The sequence below is a fragment of the Pinus tabuliformis genome, chromosome 6 (assembly GCF_031772625.1).
Source record: "Pinus tabuliformis cultivar Carrire ecotype Pingquan chromosome 6, CPIR1, whole genome shotgun sequence".
Classification (NCBI taxonomy): Eukaryota; Viridiplantae; Streptophyta; class Pinopsida; order Pinales; family Pinaceae; genus Pinus; species Pinus tabuliformis.
In genome coordinates this window covers 714301526-714319766 of record NC_142292.1, presented here as the reverse complement: position 1 = coordinate 714319766, position 18241 = coordinate 714301526, and positions in this window count along the sequence as shown.

Genomic DNA, 18241 nt, shown 5'->3' with positions numbered 1-18241 from the left:
CTGATCAGCTAACAGTTATAAAAGAAACATAAAGGAAATATAGACAACAAATGAACATCAGAACAGCACAATATATATACAAACAATGATTTAAAAAAACAGTAAATGAAAGCAAGTAAGAAACTATACAAAGCTCTGGTGTACAGGGGCCCTCTGCAACCTCGGCCAGTCAATCACTTAGTCACAAATCAGATTCAGAAAAACTGTCTTCTCATGTATTTAAAGCAAAGTGAAATGCAGTACAGTGGGCGACAACAGTCAAGATTACAATATATGAGCTAAGCTATTCAGCGTATATCAACGCGTTATTTATAAGAAAAAGGTGTTGCAACTAATTCCTAGATTTATGCTGCCAAGAGACACGTAAATCTCCTTGACCCGAGATCTAGCGTGATGGTCATGAATTCATGGAGTGGTGGCTGCTTGGTTCCGTTCACGGGCTATTCTCCAGGTGTGCCAGTACCTCCGGAAACTAAGGATCGTGCCACACAAACCTTCACGTGGGCAAAACAGAGCCGTGCCACTGCAAAATTCTTCATTTGGCCCTTCCTTTGACCATCGTTGACCACGACTGTTTATGAGTGATTTGGCTGATCTGAGGGGACACACTCCATGTACACGTCACTTGCAGCTTACCCATGTGGCTGGTTTCTCCATTGGACACCTGTAGCATAGCCTTTAACAAAATGGCTTGGGAAACCTGGGCTGGCTGCGGAAAGTGACAAGTTTCCCCAGCTACTTGAACAAAAATCTAAATCAAACAACAATCATAAACATAGTTAGGAAACCATTTCATAAGCTCTTTTTAGACTATTATGCAACGATTTGACAGCTTGGTGGATGAAGAAAATGGAAAAAGAAGGCTGAAAGGGTATATAGGGAAGTGCAGGTTTGGGACTCAACATACCCCCATTGTGAAGGTGTTGCATGTCCTCATGCAACCAAAATTTAGTCACCCCTTTCTAATCCATATGTTCTAATGCTTCTGCTAGGACATCTAGCCCTCTTTTCTTCTTCTTTGGTGCTACCACCATTCTTGGTTTCCTTATTAGATATCTAAACTTGAGATTAATCAATGCTCTGCTCAACTTTTTGCACTTTTTCTTCAGTTTCTTGTTTTTCTTTTGCCATAGTCCTAAATGGAGCATAGTGTTATCATGAATAATTTTATCTACTTTGCTCTGCTCTTTGAGTGCTTCATTTTCCTACTTGATATGCCTGTTTAGGACTTCTAATTCAAATACCTCCTATTTTAAGGACTAAACTTGTGCATCTAGTGGCAGAGTGGTACTTGGACCTACAGCTGATTTTTCTAATGATTCCAAGTAATAATATACTTCCTGTTGATTGGGGTCTACTTCAGGTGTCTTTCTTGGACTGAGTTCAAAATCTAGTGGAGGAGGAGGATTGCTCTCTAACTCTGAATGAGAAGGGCTTTCATCATATGGAGGGCTGATTTCAATGCTTGGCTAAGGATGAGGTGGACTACGGCCAGCTGGAGTTTTCTCAGGTGTCTCTCCACCCAATTCAATGAAGTGGGGCCGTTTTATTTGCGTTTTACTCCATTTTCCTCTTAACCTTGTGCTTCTCCTTAAGTATGGTGGACTAGTACTCTTTTCTTGTATACTCTGTTTTCCTTTTGCCTTTTTCTTTGCTATAGCAGCAGCCTGAAGATGTCCTCCTCTATGGATTGCTCAGGGGATTGGTAGACTTCTTGGATGGTCCTTTTGCCTTTTTCTTTCTTCTGTTTCTTGTCTTTAGCTCTATCTTCTTCTTCTTTTTGACCGGTTTCTTGAGTTTCTATAGTAGGGGAGTCTTGGACTGTAGTGCTCTTTTCTCTTCTCCTACTTTTTCTTGGTGTCTTCGGTGTGCTACTTTCAGAGGCCTTAGATGGCTCTTGGAAGTAGTTTCTTATCAAAAATTGCTCCCATGTATCTTTGTTTTTCCTTAAGTGGTCTTCAATAAGAATTTTTATAAGTCCATGATGGTATAGATGAGGGTCTATATTGCCTATATGTTTTTGGACTGTAATGCTCATCTTCTTCAAACTCAAGAGTAAGAAATAAGGAAAATTAAGAGTCTGATTTTCTAAGAAATTCATCAACAGTCTAGCATGGTACATATACATCGAACCGAAGCGTCCTTCACAGGTGACAAATTTTTGGATAACTAACAACAGACTAGCCCATTCTTCCTTCAATGCATGAACATGAATTCCTTTAGTAAACACGGTGGTGTCCATACCTGGGTTTCTTAGCATGATTCTCCATGCCTGTTCATCCACGCTTTTATTTTTGAACCATCTCTCACCCTCCTGAGGTAAGCCTGTGGCAGTTGCTACTGTTGTTTCGGTCACCGTGAGCTTCAAATCTCCAATCTCCACTTTCTGACCATCAAATGACCGTGCAAAAGCCTTGGTTACTTCTTTGTTATAACCTTTAAACCTTTGAATGAACTATAACCATTTAGATTTCTTCAGTAAATCCTTGGCTTGAGGGTAGCCTTCTAGATATTTCGATCCTTCTGGCTCTGCCCTTAGTAGTTTTCCCATTCCTTTCCCTATTTTAAATTTCAACTGAGGATGCAATTGTGTATGAGGATTTTAGCAGAGGAAAGTAGCTCGGTTGCAGGGTCTATGGTAAAAGGCAATGGCTGCAATCGATAGCAGGTAACGGGAATGCTTCGGATTACAGGCGAAACAGAGGATAAACAGTAGTGAATGGGTTTACAAATTGAAGTGCGTGTGTATGAAAGGAAGGTCTTAAATGAAATGGTAAGTGACCGGTAGTGGAGGCGAGATTTTTTTTGAATTAACGGCTGCGTACGGGAGATCACACGTTTTAATAGGTGGCTGCGGAAAATACGGTGAAGAAGAGCCGTAAAGAGATTGGTCACATCTTATGAGCGCAGGTGGCAAATGAAAGTGCAGTTAACTTGAGTTTAAACCCGAAAAACCCATCATGAGACCGTTAAGAAATGAATGCATGGTGTATGGAGTAATATCATGGGATAGGAGTGGGTAATGGAGCTATCATATCGAATCATTGCACATAGTAGAACTTTTCATGGTTTGATAACTATGCATAATCATGACTTTAATTGCTATTTGATAAAAAAATTTGCTCATACCTTTGGAAACTTTGTCATTTCTTGCCCATAGCTTTTAACCAACTATTCTTTCTTGATGTCTTGGAGATGCTCCATGTCTTCATGGCATTTGCTCACTTACACCTGCATTTTCATGATTTTTGTACTAACATTTTGACTGTGAATTTGAAAAACATAGTGGTGGTGGCTACGGAAATCGTTTCTGGCTGCGGAAACTGTTTCTGGCTGCAGAAACTGCTTCCAGCTGCGGAAACTGGGACAACACCCACTTAGCTGAACAAATATGGTTAGAAAAGAACTAACTGAGTGAAAATAGTCCTGAAAGGAACTTTTATTGATGAAATGAAAATTAAATGAGTGGAATGGAATGAAAATGAAGCGGAGTAAAGTAAAGAGAAAATGTGAATGAGATGGAGATGGAGTGGAATGGCGAATGAGGTGGAGTGAAGATGGAAAGAGGATTTTTTTTTTGGAAAATATAGAGTGTCAAGTGTCCTTGATTTTCACTCTATATTTTTTGTATAATACTGCCAATCTATGATTGGTTCTCAGGCTTATACCATTATTATTATTAATTTATTTTTATTTTTATTTTTTTATTTTTTATTTATTTATTTATTTATTTATTTTTATTTTTTTTTCAGAAAAAACTCAAAGGCTAGGCTGGTGGGGAAGAAGGATTCTTCTCCACCAGCCTTATTGCAGAATTCTCTTGGAACATCTTGACAAATTCTTCTTTTGAGAGCGGCTTATGATAAATTTTCAATCGGTGGCCATTCACAAGAAAAGAAATCTGAAATTCATCAATGGTCTTGATTCTTACTGCTCCATTATTAAAGACTTTGTCAATTTCATATGGCCCAAGCCAATGGGTCTGAAATTTACCTTTAAAGTCTTTGAACTTGGAATCAAACAGTAATGCCCAATCTCCCTCTTGAAACTTTCTCTCTTTGATGTATCTGTCATGCCATTTAGCTCTTTGATGTTGAACTAGATCAGTATTTAAAATTGTTTCTTGTCTGATCTCATCTAGCTCGTTCAGCTGCTCCATTCTGTGCTTTTGGGCTTCTGATAGATTCATCCCCAACTGGACTGCCATCTTGAAAGTCTTGACTTGAAACTCAATGGGGAGCAGGGCTTCTTTCCCATAAACAAGTTCATAGGGAGAATGTCCTGTTGTATTTCTCCATGTAGTTCTATAGGCCCATAAGGCTTCAGGAAGCCTTTCTGCCCAATCTTTTCTGTGTAGATGAACAGTTTTGGTGATGATTCTCTCAAGAACTTTGTTTGTAGACTCCACTTGGCCATTTGCTTGCGGATGGTAAGGAGTAGATTTTATGTGCTTGATTTTGTATTCTTCTATCAGCTTCTCCATCAAGTTAGATGTAAATTGACTTCCCTGATCTGTCACAATTTCTCTTGGGACACCAAAACGAGTAAAAATATCCTCAAAAAGAAATTGAACAACTGAATTTTCAGTGGCAAAAGGCAATGCTTTGGCTTCTACCCATTTAGTGACATAATCAGTGCATACCAATATATACTTTTTCTGTTTAGATGGTGGATTAATAGGTCCAATGAAATCTAAAGCCCATTTTTCAAAGGGTTCGATGAGTACCTGTGGTTGTAATGGAATTTCATTTGAAAGAGTCGGTCTCCCAACTCTTTGGCAGCTGTCACACCTTCTGACATATTGTTTTGCATCTTTGAAAAGGGAAGGCCAATAATATCCTAAAGAAAGGATTTTATAGGCCGTCATTTTGTCAGCAAAGTGTCCACCGCATGGTTCATCATGACATGCCTTGAGGATTTCAGACATTTCATCTTCCTGAACACATCTTATGATCACACAATCTAGCCCTGTTTTAAACAATTCATTAGAAATCCATGAATAACTTGAAATCTCCCGAATAATTCTTCTTTTTTCACCAAGAAATAAATGTGGAGGTAGCTTTCCTGTAACAAAATAGTTAGCAATATCTGCATACCAAGGAGTCTTAGTAGTTATTGCAAATAAATACTCATCTGGAAACTTATCCTCTACAGGAGAATCTTCATTAGTATTTTGGATTCTAGACAAGAAATCAGCTACTGTATTTTGTTTCCCTGGTCTATCCAACACAGTAATATTGAATTCTTGTAAAAGTAAGAGCCATCTTGTAACTCTGCCATTAGTAACAGGTTTATTCATGAGATATCTAATTGCAGAATGATCAGTATGGACAAAAGTTTCATAGCCAGTTATATAGTGTCTAAACTTATTGATTGCATGAACAACAACTAAGAACTCTTTTTCAGTCACAGTATAGTTTAACTCGGTGGGAGTCAAATTTTTACTGGTGTAGTAAATGGCATAAGGAACTAAATCCTTTTGTCCCAACATATCTCCTAGAACTGTATCTGAAGCATCTGTGGAAATATGGAAAAGAAGTTTCCAATTTGGCCCTCTCAAAATGGGTGCTTCAGATATTCTTGTTTTCAAAGTTTCAAATTCACATTGACAATCAGGATCCCATTTGAATTCACAGTCTTTTGTAAGTAATTTGAAGAGTGGAGATGCTATTTTGGTGAATTTTTCAATAAATCTTCTATAGTATCCAATAAATCCAAGAAAACTTCTAACATCTTTTTGACAATTTGGAATAGGCAATTTGGAGATGACTTCAACTTTTGATCTATCAACTTTAATCCCATCCCCTGAAATATGATGTCCTAAAACAATCCCTTCAGTAAACATCATAAAGCATTTTTCATGACTCAATGATAGGTTTGTTTCTTTACATCTTATAAGGACTTTTTCCAAATTCTTTAATGCCTCTTCAAATGAATTACCATAAACTGTAAAATCATCCATATAAACCTCTACACAATCATGGATTAGATCGGAAAAGATTCCTAGTACCGCCCTTTGAAATGTTGCGGGTGCATTACACAATCCAAAAGGAAGTACTCAGTAAGCAAAAGTTCCCCATGGACAGGTAAATGTGGTCTTGTCCTGATCTTCAGGTGCTACCTGAATCTGATTATAGCCACTAAAACCATCCAAAAATGAAAAATACTTTTTGCCTGCTAAAGTATATAATACCTGATCGATAAAGGGTAAAGGAAAGTGATCCTTCAAAGTTGCTTTTTTCAATTCCCTGTAATTAATTCATACCCTCCATTTACCATTCTTTTTAGGTACTATAACCGAAGGAGAAACCCATCGGCTATCTGAAATTGGATAAATGAAGTTCACATTAAGTAGTTTTTGGAGCTCTTCTTTCACTATCTCCCTAAGGTTTGGATTCATCCTTCTCTGAGGTTGTCTGATTGGTCTACTGTTTTCCTTAATGTAGATGTGATGAATGCAAGTCTTAGGGTCAATACCTTTCATATCAGTATATTCCCATGCAAATGCAGTAGAATGTTTTTGCAAGATTTTGGTTAGTTCTTCCTGTTGTGATCTTTCAAAATTTTTGTTGATATTCAATGTTTTACCTGGAAAGATCTCAATGGCGGAACTACCAAAATATTCCATAGAGAAAAGAGACATTTGTCTAGATGATAGATACTCAATGTTAGAATCTAACTGAAATTGTGTGTGGTCATATTCTGAAGATGTTTCAAAGTTTTCTAATGTGTTCAGAATTTGACTATCTTCACTAACTTCAAAAATGGTAAAGACAGGTTGTATAGCATCTTCATCACCAATCCACTCATTATCTCCTATTTCTGTAATTGCTTTTGCAGGAGGATACAGATTGAATTTCTTTGTCGAATTACCATCAGAAATATACATATCCCCAGACCTACAACTAATGAAAGCATCGGTTGTGGCTGGCCAAGGTCTTCCTAAGATAAGAGGGTGTCCTCCTAAATTATTCTTGGGGGTTAAAATCATGAAATCTACTGGATATTCCCAAGAGTCTAAGGAGACCGAAATGTCTTCTAATACACCATCTGGTTTGATAATTGATCGATCTGCAAGTTGCAGTAAAGTAGGTGTAAAAAGAAGATTAGGAAGTTTCAGTTGTTCCATAGTCTGTCTACTCATAATGTTGATAGCAGCCCCTAAATCAATCAAAGTATTTGGAATTTCTACCCCATTGATGTGTGTTTTGACAATTGGACTACCGGGATCTACATACTTCTGCATAGTAATTTTTCCCATCATGATGTCTGCAATTTTTCCTACCAGGTGGATTCTTCTTGTATCTCTAGGTTTCCTTCTTGGTCATTTAAGACTCAACTCCTTTATTGTTTTTGCTAGAATAGGAATCTCTCTAATGGCTTGTAACAAGGGAATCTTGATACAGACATTCTTCAATTCATCTAGAAAATCATAGTTAGGCAACAAAATTTGTTTTTCCACCCCTTTGTCAATTTGTAATCTTTCAGGAAAAGGAGGTGTGGATAAAGATGCAGGTTGCTCAACTATAGGAGTTGTGGGGGTTAGCTCTTTTTCTTTCTGAGTGCTTGGGTTTTGAAGAGATGCTTCAGAACCCTTATTGGCTTCAAGAGAATCTTCCTCAGAAATGCTTTGCTTTTGGGCATCTATAGAAGGTTTATCTAAAACTCTACCAGATCTGAGTTGTACATCATTGAGAGGAACAATCATATAGGTAGGAAATTGTTGACCTTCTACCATGTAATCATTTTGAGGGTTTTTATTATTGGGGTTCGGCAATGGTTGGGAAGGAAGTTGATTTGACTTCTGTTGGAATGGAAGCAAGAGTTGAGAATTTGGGTTCTGTTGAGAAGGTTGTTGTTGTTGAAATGGAAATGATAGTTGTGGATTTTGATTTGGAAGTTGTGGAGCTTGTTGGTTTTGAAAAGATGGAGGATATTGATAAAATTGAGCAAATCTCCCATAAGGATTCTGCATGCCTTGTACACATGATTGAAAAGGATTTTGAGGTTGGGACCAAGGTTGTTGCCAACGATTCCAATTTGGTGGGGTTTGAAAGTTCATAGAGTTGTTAAACCCTTGGTTTTGTTGCCCCTGCCAAGGTCTCCTTGCAACAAAACAAAGAGACTCAATTGTATTTGGATCTTCTTGGAAGACAGCTTTGAGCCCAGGGATTGAAGGACAATCCTTGGTCTCATGATTCTCTGAACAAATCGCACATGTTTCTACAACTTTTGCATCCAAGGGACATTCCATGAGAGCATGTTTCTTTCTACATTTTGGGAAAAAGATGGCTAAAGCTGCAACTTCTGCTTTCTGCTTATTGTGGATCTTAAGGGTGTCTAGTTGCTCACTAAGACTCCCTAAGATATCAGTTTTGAATTCATCAAGCATATTGCCAATCTCAGCCCTACTTATTGATCCAGTTGCAGATTTTTTTACTCTGATGAGAGAAGGATCTCTAGGCCCTTTTCTAGTTTTAGATTTTCCTCTTGAGAGATGGACACACAGCTCTGCTATATCATGAAGTGGAAGTTGAGATATGTCTCCTTTTCCCATCGTGCTCAAAATATCTATCCATTCATCTCTAATGGCTTTTAATAGAAGGGCTTTCAAGGTTTTCTCATCTAAGTTACTCATTTTTTCTCTTTTCAGATTGTATTGGAATCTTTCAAGTAAATCCTCCAAGTTTTCATCTTCTCTTTGTACCATTTTAAATACTTCATCCTTGTGGTTGGTGGGCATATAATAGTCCAGGTATCTATCCAAAAATGTTTGTTTCATATCATTCCAAGTCCTAATGGATTGAGTGAGTAATCCCATGAACCATTTCAAAGCAGCTCCTTTCAATGTTGAAGGAAACAGTTTGAGTTTTTGAGAGTCTTCCAGATAATCATAAGTTCGACATACGACCTCAAACTCAAATAGAAATGTTTCAGGATCTTCATTTCTTAACCCATGAAAGTTTGGGAGGACAGATGCTGAAATATTTTTCATTTTTGCTCGAGAATCCTCATCGACTATAGGAAATCCAAATGAGTTATCTCCATCCCTATTTCCCCCATTGTTACCTCTACCTCCTCCATTATTTCCTCCTCCCCCTCCTCTACCTCTACCAAATCCGTTAACTCCCTCCTCTGTCATGGTAGCTTCCTCAGAGATTTCAGAATCCTCTGGTTCCTCTACTAATGGCGAACGAGGAGGAATTTCTCCCTCTTCTTCCTCGGGTGATTCTACTTCTTCAATTACAATGTGTCTCCCTGTAGAAGGAAAGAAAGGATATTTTCCTAATTCAGATTCGATGGATGGTGTGGAAGAGTCTCCTAACTCAACTACTGCCCCTTGAATTCCAGGAATCCTAGGACTAGGAGTGTGGGTTGGAGATGATGGAGGTGTCTCTTGCCTATTCCTTGAAGTAGATGGAGTTGTGAAAATCGAACTCTTGGCTCTAGCTAAAAACCTTCCCCTAGAATCTCTTGCTCTATGCATATCATTTTTATTTTTCTTCAAGTCAGGCTAATAATTCTCTTTCTGATCTTCCAGGTCACTCTAGGTGCAAGAAGAGAGCATACTCAAGAAACTATTAAACCAATAACTTTCTCTTTTCCGATCCTCCAGATCACGCTAAGTGCAAGAGGAGAGCATACTTTGAGAGGTTATCAATTTTACTTCCTTAGAAATTTTTATTTATTTATTATTTTTTTTTAAGAAATTGGCTACCTAGTTTCACTTCCCTGGCAACGACGCCAAAATGTTTGGTCAATTTAGTGTGTTATAAATTGCTAATTAAAATGTCAATCCGAGATTCGTAAACTGACGAAGTGAGGTGTACTATATGTACAAGATAACCATTTTCTTAGCGTTTTGTCGTTTTTTAGTTTGTTTTTGGATTTATCTTTTATGGATTCCCTAGTGTGTGATGGCGAAATTGAAAGTTAAATATGGATGGTAATGGTGATTTCTACAGTGATTTTCCAAACTTAAAAGTTTTCAAAAGGAAAGCTCTAAACTGACTGTAATGAAATCAATTCTCAAGAGAAAGTAAATGAACCAAACAGTGAACTATTGACAATGGCCCAGTATCCTTACTGCTGCATGAAAAAGAAAGTAAAAACTGAACTTAAAGCAACTCAAAGACTGAAAGCAAAGCAACTAAATCACACTACTTCAACCCCTGTTCTGATCCTTTACCCTTCAACTCAATCTGCCTATGGGGAGTAATCATAAACAAGCTGAGTAATATGATATCTAAATTGCAGGAAATTAAATTGCATAAAAGGAAACTAAGATTTAACTAATCACACTACTTCAACCCCTGTTCTGATCCTTTACCCTTCAACTCAATCTGCCTATGGGGAGTAATCATAAACAAGCTGAGTAACATGATATCTAAATTGCAGGAAAGCAAACTAAATCATACTACAATAAGTAATATTTTGATTCCTTACTAATAGAGTCACTTGACTATAGAAAGGAAATCATAAACAAATGAGTAATATGATGTCTAAGTAGCAGAAAAATAAATAAGCAAAACGCAATTTGAAAAATGACAGTGCTGGAATTAAACTTCAGGAAATGAAAATCAGCAGGAAGGACAAGATGATCTCATGTCAGTAGTTATCAAAAAAAATATGTAAATCTGCCCGGGCTACCTACAACAAAACCTGTAAAAGAAGCACTGATCAGCTAACAGTTATAAAAGAAACATAAAGGAAATATAGACAGCAAATGAACATCATAACAGCACAATATATATACAAACAATGATTTAAAAAAACAGTAAATGAAAGCAAGTAAGAAACTATACAAAGCTCTGGTGTACAGGGGCCCTCTGCAACCTCGGCCAGTCAATCACTTAGTCACAAATCAGATTCAGAAAAACTGTCTTCTCATGTATTTAAAGCAAAGTGAAATGCAATACAGTGGGCAACAATAGTCAGGATTACAATATATGAGCTAAGCTATTCAGCGTATATCAACGCGTTATTTATAGGAAAAAGGTGCTGCAACTAATTCCTAGATTTATGCTGCCAAGAGACACGTAAATCTCCTTGACCCGAGATCTAGCGTGATGGTCATGAATTCATGGAGTGGTGGCTGCTTGGTTCCATTCACGGGCTGTTCTCCAGGTGTGCCAGTACCTCCGGAAACTAAGGATCGTGCCACGCAAACCTTCACGTGGGCAAAACAGAGCCGTGCCGCCACAAAATTCTTCATTTGGCCCTTCCTTTGACCATCGTTGACCGCGACTGTTTATGAGTGATTTGGCTGATCTGAGGGGACACACTCCATGTACACGTCACTTGCAGTTTACCCATGTGGCTTGTTTCTCCATTGGACACCTGTAGCATAGCCTTTAACAAAATGGATGCAGAAACTTGGGCTGGCTGCGGAAAGTGACAAGTTTCCCCAGCTGCTTGAACAAAAATCTAAATCAAACAACAGTCATAAACATAGTTAGGAAACCATTTCATAAGCTCTTTCTAGACTATTATGCAACAATTTGACAGCTTGGTGGATGAAGTAAATGGAAAAAGAAGGTTGAAAGGGTATATAGGGAAGTGCAGGTTTGGGACTCAACAAGACCTACCTGAAGGAATGAAATATACAAATCAATTTTGGTTGAGGAGTTACTACCTGGCCTGACAATATGAAATTATCCATAAACCTTCCTAATGAACATATTAAAGTTAAAATACATTATCTAATGCAAAAAGAGAGGTTTAATGTGTTGAAGGATGGTCATACGGGCCTTAATTTATGTCTAATCCAGAGGCCCATCAGCAGAGATGAGGAAAATGATACTTGCTAAAGTATCAACACTTGAGCCTACCATGCGGAAGCTTTATGACAGATTCATCACCGTGCATAAGGCAGTTGTCCATGTACAAGGATGAAAACATTAGAGAAAAAGGTTAGTTCAAATTCTCTGGGACATACATGCTGCCATCGCCCATGTGCAAGAGTGGACAATGCGGTATAAAGGAGCCTCACTTTACTTGTCGAAGATGATGAAGCCGCAGGAAAATCTAGACAAAGCAAAGGTCTCGATGTTGATCCAAAACTATGAGCATATTTCCTTGTTCGTCAGCAGCATACAAGCTTCATATGGATAGTTGTATAAGAGTTTGGATGTCATGGTAATAACACACAAGATGTCATCAATCAGTACCCTCACTACAGCTAAGCACAAGTACCAAGTTCAGCTACAGATCGACAAGAACATGAAGCAGCTAAGGCGAGAGGCCATCGACAATGACTTGGAGTTGAGTGCACAAAACATTCAGAAGTACATTGGTGGTCCTGTCATGGACAACACCATGGTGCACATGCTTCAGGATTAGTTGGAAAAACGTTCCAAGAGCATAGACAGAGAAGCTATGGAGGCAAGAGTCCACTATCAAAAAGACACCATCAAACAGTTTGGGGACATCATCGCATAGTACCAATCTTGGCATCAGTATGTGACCGAGAAGCATCAAGTGAAGGTTGCCAAGTTGGCCTTTCCCCAAACTTCAAAATCATAGTGTTTTTTCTTGTTAGGCTATCTCTATCCTATTTTATCTCACATGGGTATAAGTGGTAATTGTGTATTATTTGTAAATATGTTGTAAGTGAAATTCCAAATGTCATTAGTGGAATGTGAACAATCACTATGTAATGTAATGAGTTATTTATAAAGGAGTTGAAGAGTCATGAGGGTAGTCAAAGAGTCACAAAGGGGAATGTGAAGTGTCAAACCACCCTTTGTTATAAATAGAGCCTCATAACTCATAGAATATGATTTTGGGAGCCAATATTTTGGCTAGGCTTAGGCTTAGAGAAGGCTTGGGAGTACTGTGACAAGCCTTGTCTTCTCCACAACTTAAAGATAGTATAATTCTTTGGAGGAGAAGTTTTTCTTGACTGTAATGTTCCACTGTTGGGGATAATGGATGTCAATGGTGTATGTATGGATGGAAATTTCACTTATAGTAATAATAACAAAGCCAACATGCTTTCATGCATATGTTGTTATTTCATTTAGACTATTCTGGTTGCTTTAGCAATATATGTTTTTTAACTTATGCATTTTCTTATGAAGTACTTTGTAATAAATTTTATGAATCTTGTTTAATGCATGTTCTTGGATTAACCCATCACTTTAACTTGTGGACTATTCCACATCTTAGCCTATAATGTCATTACGCTCATGTGTTCCTTTCAAGTTGTGTACTATTACATGCTTCTAAGGGGCACACTTCCTCTTCCCCTCTTTTTGTTAGAACCCCCATACATCTCACTTTACTCCCTGTAAGGTCATACACTTGCTTCCACCCAAAGTCATCATACTTATCTCTGCGTGCTACCTCGATCAAGGCACTACATTACCACCCATTGCTGGGACTCCTACACCAAATGATCTGAGGTCTAGTTAGGACTTCTTGTCGGGGAGATCTGCTTGAATATTGGTAGGTCTATCACCATCAACATTTCTAGTGCTAGTAATAGGGCCAGATGACAAGTTGAGCCCTTGAAGTCTGTTTTTTATTTCTGCACATCATTCATGACTTATATCTCAATCACAACCCCGACATGTTTTTCTCATGTTGTTGATTTCGATGTGTCAGTGGATGTTATAGATGACTTTTCAAAATACAAATTCAATGGAGAAAATGGAACACCCCTGTTCAAACATGCAACTGCCTTTTTGGGCTTCTGTGACAGGTATGATGTCCCCTTGGATGACATCGCCTATGGGTTTTTTGCTTTCACGTTTGAAGGGCATGTTAAGAAATGGTGTCATGCATTGCTTGTCGCCTCTATTCACTCTTTCGATTACATGATCAAAGAATTATGTCGTTCTTTCATTCTTTGTGACTGTAAATCACTTCATTAAAAAAATTTTGAATTGCGAAAAGCACCTGACAAATCACTTTAGCACTTTTATGATTGTTTTCTTCATTACTGCTTTGAATTTCTTGAAGATGAAGTTGACTAGAAATTTTTGGAAGGAATATTTCAATATCTTCTTCACATCTCTGAGAATCGACACAAGTTGGAAACTTTTGACTCTCTCCCAACATACCTTGGTGTTAGAGCTTCTACATCTGAGACGGAAGAGGTTGTTGTCCCAAGTGACCCTCCATCCCCTTCTCATCAAACAAATCTAGCTCCGTAGGATGAGGTGGGAGAAGTTGTGAATCCACATGTTGAACTGTCACCGTCTCCTCCTACCCCACATACTCTATATTTTTGCGCATAATTGGAATGCAAGCCTGATGGTTTTCATGTGATCTTATCTTCTCAGCCTTCGTCCACTAGTTCTTTTGATTCTCCAGATTAGGTGTGTTGTGTTCATCTGTTCTAGATTCCACATGTGACATTCACGAGGATCAAGTTTTGGATGGAGTTGGCGTTGAACAACCAACCCATGCTATTATTTTTTATGAGTTGTGTGAGATCCTGAACAAGAAGCCATGGTGAAGGATCACCTCCTTCCATCTACACCTCATCCACCTTATACTGATATCTTCTATGATTCTACCATTTCTCTTCCATATTGTTAAAATTCATCTCCGAATGTTTCCACTTCCGATCATTCACAGAACACGTGGGATGTCAGTCTTTCATTTGATTGCGGAGAGGAAAAATCTACCTTATCGCATCCACTCGATCTATCATCTTACATCTATGGAAACTCATAGGGTGAAAATTCTTGTTTTTCATCAACCCCTCTCTATGATAACTCTCATGAGGATGTCATTGTCCATCTAGAATTTTCTGCTCATGGATGTCGTGATCTTTTCACTCATTCATTTGACAACGATTCTGATTCACCTACTATTGATGATTCTAAGCCACCGATATTTGATGTTACATCTTCTAATGAAGTGGAAAATCCTCAAGCTATCGAGCCACTTTAAGCCGAGCTAATGGTTATGTATGGTTCTCGCAGCCTTGAGGCCAGTTCCACTTATGATCAGAAATTTGCTGAATCTCCCCACGCTCCTCATTACTCTCTTGTTCAGATTGAAAATCAATCCAATTCATAGTTTTCGCATCCTCCAAAATCACACGATCCTATTGCTCCTGCATTGGAGGAGTCATATGTAGCAAGCACTGTTGCGAAACAAAAAATTTCTTCTTTCTTCATGTCTTCTCGTTTTTCAAGATCGAAGGTGTGTACTTTCTTGTCTTCCTCACACAATGTGACAGGAAACCATGATATATATGCAGAGTGTTGTTCATGTGATTTAAACCTTTTATTTTATGTGGATGAATTAAAACTTTGAATGATTGGTTTTGCATTGTTTCATCTTTCTTGTTCGTTGGTTTGCTTGAATATCTTTCTAATCAATCATGTTGTCGTCTACATGGCACAACCAATGCATTAGTGTCTGCATTGGAAATATCACTTCACATGATTCAGCCCATGCTCTGCTTAGCTTAGGAGTAGGAGTAGTGTTTTCTTTCTTGTTTTTTTTTCCTTACTCTATTTTTCTTTGTCTTGCTTCTTTCCTTTGCTTATTTTCTTGTGCGCCCGTAGGATTAGTTTTCACCTGAAACCACATTTGGCTTCCTGAGACAAGCAAGGTGAAAACCAAGAGGACTTGTACAACTATCAAGGCTTGGTTATTTGTCTATTCCCTTTCTTTATGAGGATATTTCATTTCTTCTAGTTTATGATACCCTAATGGAAAATATGTTCCTTTTAGAGCGAGTCATGGTAAAATCACAACGCTTGCACTCTTAACTAGTACCTCGTACTCTAATTGATTTTCTATATTCGGTTAACCCTTCTCAACTCATTCATGTAGAGTAAGGAAAGGGAGAAAACCTTAACAAGTATGCCAGAGGTATATATAAACATCCTTCTCTAAAGTGACAACTTTTTCTTCTCTAAATAATTTGGGATCCCTCTTCCACCTCATGAAATAAATAAGTGCCTATACATAGTCCTTTGTGTTAGTGCCTAGATTTACCTCAGGCTGAAAGGGTAGGATCCAGGGCCAACATCAAACCACGTTCAGCCTCATAGCTAGCCCTACGAGGACAGGAGAGGGCTCTCTCTGGGTCGATCTTAGCAAAAGAAAATCAATGGGCTTGATATGATTGAGATAAAACTAATTTTAGGCTAGATATGAAATACAAGGATTTGATTTGAGTTTTTGGTGGTTTTGTTGGAATCAAGGGAAAGGAAGATTTTGGGGTGCGAGGATTGAGGCTCAGTTCTGCAGAGATCTCGATGGGGCAAGGTAGGCAATCATTTTGGCACTTAAATTTTAATGAGATGGAGGGAAAAGATAGGTGAGGTGTTGAAGAGGGCAAGGGAAATCATGAATCCTCCTCAGACAGCTGAAAACATCAAAAAACTAAAGCAAACCTCAAGTAGAGCATTGCATTTTCAATGAATTCTACTTACACTCTTGTTTGCTTAGTTCAGAAGAAATAAGATATATGATGGCATACATAACAAAATTGAAAATTACAAAGAGAAGCACTGTACCAATACAAATTTCCACATGAATCCCAAAGAGTGCTACAAATCCTGGTCTCAATTCCTTAGCCAAAATGAAAATATGAGTGTACAATGAAGCTCAATGCTTTCTCAAGAGTCCAACCATGCTAATGACTGAAAAAACATAAGATATAGGCAAACAAAAACTCATCCTAGCCTCTAGGGGTCGAGCTCATGAGTTTAGGAGCTGTTCCAACTAATTCTAAACTAAGAACTACAAATTAGGAAGTGGAACAGCTTGCCTCTATAAACTAGGGAACTGATTCATTCAGTTTCAAACAACCTTTAAACTGATGAATCTACCTATACAAGTGAAAATTTAACATATTTACATCATGATCCATCAATTTTCATCAAATTACATCACAAATTTGCCATTAGGAAAGTGAAAAAGTCAAACTAGGTGAAACTGGGCGAAAAACAGAGCAAAACTTGGTAAAACTGGCAATTTTTCCTCTATGCACCACGCCTGATTCTCTATGCATAACACCTGTGTGGACCCACTTTTGGAGACCTTCTCGATGTCCAAATGAGCTCCAGGTGTACTTTCTGGAAAGGTCTGTCTGTATACTTTCCAACCCAAGTGGAATTTTCCAATATGGCCTCCATTTGCCCCTCCAAAAGTCCATTCTCCCAGCCCTGCTTCCTATGTGTCAAAATAGGGGCAGTGAGGTCATTTTTTGAGTGTTTTTGACCTTTTTGAGGGCTCAAAACTTGTCCAAATTTCTTGGCCATAGGTAGGAAAGTGTAATTTTGCATGAAAAATCCAAAAATGCTGAGTTTTTGAGATTTGGAAGCCCCTAGCAAAAGCGAGCGCCACATGGCGCGGCGCATAGGGAGGAAAACTCTGTTTTTTGTGCCAAAAATTTACAGAAATGCAAAAATTGCTCCAAATTTCTTGAAATTTGGGCTGAGTCTTCTCCATTAAGTGTTGTGATGGGCCAAGGAAGCCTTAGCCAAGATTTTAAGTCCTTCATCCTCTTTTTGCCTCCTTGATGCTCTCTTCAACTTAGCTTTCAAATTCCTGATTCTTGCTTGGCACACCAAATTTCGAGACAAATAATGATATGACAAATTTCTACGCATGTTCTTCTCATTTATTTCCTTCTCTAGCTTCCTCTCCAAGTGGCTATTGACTCTTACAAGCCATGACTCTCAATCAGCATTGATCTCTCGCTCCAATGAAGTGAACTCTATCCTCCTCCTTTGGGCACTTTGGCGGTTTTGCTGAATGTTCTGTAACTCCATCACCACCTGTTGATCCTCAAGCTGGTTGTTCCTGTGCTCCAAATACTGTATAGTCCACTGGGCTCTATCCAAGTTAGTGGACAAGGCATCAATGTCTGCCTGCTACTCCTTGATGATCTATCTAAGATTTGCACTTTATGGGCCGATGTCAGTATCTTCACCCTCAATGAGGATGAAATCAGTCTCTTGCTCACCTGATGGTCCTTCCTCCTGTAGAGGCATCTTGCCTCGGTCCTGAACCTGCTGTGCTGATGGAGGAAACAAGGCCCCTTCCATCCCGGGTGGAGATAACACTCGCTTCGCTGCTGCAAACAACCGTCTAGTGCCTCTCTGATAAGAGATGAACACCGGCACACTAGCGGTCTCATGGCCCTGCTGATAAGAAGGTCCACCTGTCTCATGCCCAACCTCTGAAGGTCCCTGTGAAGCTTTGAAAAACTCATGAGAGATGAAGTCATCCCATGTGATGCCCTGTAAACCAAGCTGATGAATGA